We start from the raw sequence: 5,794 nt of genomic DNA, 5'->3' as shown, positions 1-5,794 counted from the left end.
TTGTGGATTAAGCCTTAAGAAAGTGATGGAAACAAAGTTTAAAATGTAGATTAAATTTAAAAGTGTGTCATGGGCATATCCCGGCCCCCCTGCCGAAAACTGGTTGATAAATATTTACCAGCACATCTCTGTCTACAAGTGACTCATTTTTTTCCAATTCCAAGTCTGAACTTCCATTCCAGCCTGAGTCAGGCTTAGTTAGCCCAGATTAAACACACAGAGGTTAGGCAGGCAACAAGCATTTATCAAGTGTTTATTCTATGCATTGGTCACCATACTAAGTTCTGGGAATAGTAAAATTCCTTTTCTCAAAGGTAATAATTTCTTAAGTACTCACCACATATTACACACAGGGATTCGCCCCATCCTAGCTGTTTCTGTTTATGGGTTTGCCCACACTGGCTCTGGGGAAAGAGTCCTAGTCTACTGGATTTCCTTACCCTAGATATGTGACCTTGGATTCTACTAAAAGGAAACATCAAAATATTGTAAATTGAATGCTGAATTTAAGGAAGGAAAACTCAGTTCAAATCCTACATCTAATCTCTACTAACTAGGTGACCATGGCTGAGTCACTTAGCTTTTACAATCTTTAGTTTCCTCATCTATGGCATGTGGAGAATAATACCAATATTGAGAGTCTCAAACAACAATGTACAGAACACAATTTTTGTAAACTTTAAAGCACTATATAAATGTCAATTATATTAGGAAGAGTATACTGGTACATCATTGTGGCCTGGAGGTGATGCTGACTTTTTAAAGGCTATATCAGAAAAGCCATTAGAAATTTGGGTAGGGCCCAGTGATGGAGTGTTTGTCTGTTATCCAACAACCATCCTGGCTAATTTTAGAGAGAAGCTCATTTCCAAAAGGTAGGCGACTGCAATGCATAAAGTCTACCTACTAAAATAGAGATGGGTGGCAATCTACATTGGGTAGAAGAAGCCAAAATTTAGAAATGTAAAAACTACTTTCTATGTTAGTTGACAGCAAAGATTCTATTATTTTCATTATAGCTACAGCACCAAGCTCATTGCTTGGTACACGGTAGGCAATTAATAAAAGTTTGTTCATTGAGGTAATACCCATATTGATGAAAACAACGATCCTTTAATTAATGAAGTATAAATAAGTCTTGGTTTTCTAATCTGTAAAATGATGCATTAATACCTGAAGTAACTATCTCAAGGGGTTGATGTGAGGAAATAATGAACCATAAAGTGCTATATAAATGAGATTTTCTATTGTTATTGTCAGAAAACTGTCACTCTCTGAGTAAGTTATAATGCACCGAGTATCACCTTACCCTCCCTGGTCACTCCTCCCAAAACAGCTTAGACAAAAATAAGAAAAAGCTAAATTTATATATCTGGCATGTGACCAAAACTGATCAGCAGCCTTTCTTCACTGCCCTTTTCTATTGGTCTATATACAATGTATGTGGGAGGAGGAGGGAGAAAAAAACTATTATCAAATTAATTTCCTTACAACCTTATACACAGATCCTCTTAAACTAGTGCTTAATCTAGAACCCAGCTCCTCAGTTTCCAAGAACTCTCTTTTCCATACTGTTCACTGAATTAAAATGTGATAACATATGTCAGCTATTATTATAAATAATTATAAGTCTCTAGTGAAAAATAACTGCAATATAATAATTCTTACACCTGATTTTACCTCATTCTACAGTGTTCTTTTTCTACTTGCCTCTATCAAAGGCCTCTGATTCCTGAACAACCAAGTATTCAATATAAATACTCTCTCAAACATTCAAACTTTAAAAATTTACTACACCCCAATATTAGTTCTTTACCCCTCAACCTAGCCAGGCATGGCCTGAACAACAACTCAGAAACTCCTTATATTGCTTATAAATAGATTTGGGGGATCAGAACAGTTGTGTGTATCTGTAGCATATGGCTGTCCCTCCTTTTCCTCAATCTCTCACAGCTAATATCTAGAAAATATGTATAATAATAATTTCACAACCTACTTTGTTCTGAAGATCAAATATGATAAATGTATAAAATAGTTTGTGGCCATAGAGTTCTATATAAATGTAAGCTGTTATTATTCTTACTTTCATCTAGCTCAGAAAGAACTGCAGAATGGTTTAAAAATATATATATAGATATACATACACATATATTTACACATACATACATATTGGTGACTAATTGTAGCCATTTCTAGGGCAGGAGGAGGAGGAGAGATGAAAAAAAGGGAAAAATGAATGTTACAAATAACTTTATTATATATTTAAGAGGAATAGCAATTTGTACATGACAGATTTGCAGTTTCATGTACGATCATCTTCCCCCCATTCTACTATAATATAGAAATGCTTGTTTTAGTTCAAAATAAAATAAGCAAATTAAAAAAAAATAACTTTAGTAGATATGCTCATCTCCCCTATTTGAGTTTCCAGTTGACTCTGACACATTTCTATCGATCTTAGTCATCCTTATTTAGGATCTCAGTTTGAAACTGAGTTGAAGAACAGTTGATGATATGCATTGGTAGAGAGAAACCATATAACTGTACCAAAAAAAAAAAATAAGTGTTATCATATGGAACTCAGTGAGCAATCATTTATTAAGTGCCTATTATGTACCAATCTTTGCCTAACCTGTCCCTCATACCTGGAATGTACTTCCTCTTCCTCTCCTCAGCTTAGAATCCCTCACTTCCATCAAAGCTCAGTTCAGGCATCACCTCCTCCTATAAGAGGCCTTTTTTCCTCTCCCCAGCTACCAGTGCCTCTGTGTCTTTCCCATATACAGAGAGAGAGGGAGGGGGTGGGGGAAGAGAGAGAGAGACTTTGTATGTGTATGTACAGGAGTATGCTAGAGCCAGCTTGAACCTGAACATAGAGCCATTTGTTCAATTTTAGTGTGAGCATTTATTTCTTAGAAATCAGCAAAACCTACAAATCATGACTTAATTGTTTCATTGATTGTCTAGACTTAAGAAAGTGATGGAGAAAATGTTAATACAACAGATTAAACTTTAAAATGTGTCAAGTCAATTGGGGGGGGAGTGAGTTGACTGTTAAACACTTATACAAAACTTTGTTATACAAAGCCCTGATGTTTCCCCTAATAACATGTAAGTTCTTTTTTTTTTTGTAAGCAATTGGGGTTAAGTAACTTGCTCAAGGTTATACAGCCAGTTATTTCTGGGTGTGATGCTAAGTATCTGAGCCCAGATTCGATCCCAGGTCTCTTGACTCTGGGGCTGGGTGCTCTTACTCACTGCGCCACCTGGCTGCCCCAACATGTAAGTTCTTAAGGGCAGAAATGTTCATTTTTTTTTTTTTTAGTTTTTACCTCCTGTGCCTAGCATAATGCCTGGCACATAGTAGGTGATTAATGTTCTTACTTCATTTTTGAAGAGAACCAATGACATCACAAAATGATGTCTTGACTCATTTATGTATGAATTGGATTCAAGTGAAGTAGAGTTGCACAAAGTCATCAGCCTTACTCTCTCTTCCAGAGTTATTGGAGGTCAGTGGCAAGACAAAAGTCAAGCTAGCCCAGAATATAGTAGATGGCCAAACTTAAGTGTTCCATAGCACCTGCTTCAACTGCCTTCATGGCTATGTTGTTCTCATATGCCCATTCTGCTAGGGGAATGGGGTTGAGGTAGTTAATAAATGCTTGTTGATTATTTGACTTATGATCAGAAATTGATCTACCACTCCTGATAAGTAACCTAATGTCTTCAGTAGCTTCCTCCCTCCCTTATTTAGCTTTGAGTTGGTGATCTTTCTATGGTCCACTCAGAATCCCATGGCTACTAACATCATTATCAATTCAGTCATACCAACACTGTGTTCTGTCAGCTTAGGTTGGTGGTAGGGAGCACTCAACTCTCAAGACAAGATGTGAAGTTCAGACAAAACTAAGTTACCTAAAGGCAAGAACTCCTTTAGATGTATAGCGTCTCAGAAACATTAGCAAAGTCAATAATGCATCCATATCTGGCATGTACAGCTGTGATAACTGAATTGCAAGAAAGACACAATAGGAAAAGAATATCCATTCCTTTCCTACCTTGCAGGGCTGTTGTACTGATCAATTAGCTGTTGCTTTCAAAAGCTCTTTAAAAACTGTAAAGTTCGGGGTAGCTAGGTGGTACAGTGAGTAAGAGCACTGGCCCTGGAGTCGGGAGGACCTGGGATCAGTTCGGCCTCAGATACTTACCACCCACACAAAAAGACCGGCCATGTAACCTTGAGCAAGTTACTTAACCCCAATTGCTTAAAAAAACAAAACAAAATTGTAAAGCTTATACTAAAATAAGTCAGCATTACTTATTATGCATGTGTGTATATTTTCTAGATGATAAATTCCTTCATTCCTTTAGTAGTTAGAGTCCAGGACAGGAGTCATTATCTTCATGAGTTCAAATCTGGCCTCAGACACAGTGTGACCCTGGGCAAGTCACTTAATAGTGTTTGCCTCATTTTCCTTATCTGTAAAATGAGCTAGGGAAGGAAATGACAAGCCAGTTCAGTAATTTTGCCAAGAAAAACCCAAATAGGGTCACAAATAGTTGAATACAAGTAAAAACAACTGAACGATAAATTCCTTCAAGATTAGGGTTACATTCTATCCAAATTGCTATTTCCAATACAAAAATTACTAATGGTCTGCTCCTAAAAATTGCCACTGTGAACAGTCAGAATTTGAGAATGTATAAAGTGAAGTCTTTTATCTAAAGTTATTTTTGTTTTCATTATTTTAAGTGAAACACACCTTTTCAAAGATTCCACCAAGCCTTTTTGGATGGGCCTTCTCAAAAGGGACTAGGACTAGTTTTATAATTTCCTCTATCTAGGGAACTCCCTGATGAGGAAAATTCTTCTACTATACCAATGGGCACTTTCTCTGCAACTTCTAGTCTCAGGATCCCCCCATGCCAAGACTACCCCTCTCTTTTCACTCCTCTCTTTTTACTTTTAGGAGACACCTTGTTTTCCAGAGCTAAGGCCCAATAAGCAACCTGGGCTTGACACAATGTATGTGTGTGTGCATGTGTGCTCCTGCCCCATATTTAACCTCACTACCTTGGGCCTCCTCCTAGAAAAGATTCCGGCCCTTGTGTCTAGTTTCCATCCTCCAACAAATAAAGACTTTTTGCCTATATCCTCTGTGAGCTCTTTGGTTTCACTTTATTTTTCAGAGTTAACAGAGTATTACCTCTATGAGTTCTTTGATATTTTTCAGACTTAACAGTGGTTGCTTAACCTCTGTGCCTCTTTGACCATTTGTTTTCAGAGTTGACACAAGTCTTACAGAGTTGCCCAGAGTATTGAGAGGTTCAGTAACTTGTTCCATGGTCACATAGCTAGTATCTGTCAGAAGCAGGACTTGAATCATGTCTTCCTGGTAATGAAGCAGTCACTGTATCCACTATACCATGCTACCTCTCTCAGTGGGCTTACACTATTAAAAATTATGGCTTTTATCTCTCCCTCTTTCCCGCATCACTTCACAAAATGACAGTTTCAGAGATGGGAAGTCCAACTGACCGGGGCTTGTATGTGTTTCAGGAACCCCAATGGCCAGGGTCCCCAAAAAGTAGTCTGAATGAATTCGTGGACCCAAGCTATCTTTAAGTCAATGTTGTAAGAGTTTCTTGTTAGGCGTTGATGGGGTGCTTGGGATCTATATTTGTAACATCAATTTGTAAAACCAATTTGTAACATCAGTTTGTAAAACCAATTTGTAAAATCACACTGCACTGCCCCCCCCCCCCCCCCCCCCCCCCCCCCCCCCCCCCC

Source organism: Petaurus breviceps, unplaced genomic scaffold (assembly GCF_028583685.1).
Source record: "Petaurus breviceps papuanus isolate PSGF00001 unplaced genomic scaffold, PetGlider_PUasm1.0 90822, whole genome shotgun sequence".
Lineage (NCBI taxonomy): Eukaryota > Metazoa > Chordata > Mammalia > Diprotodontia > Petauridae > Petaurus > Petaurus breviceps.
The sequence above is the reverse complement of the archived record's forward strand: the minus strand, read 5'-3'. Positions refer to the sequence as shown.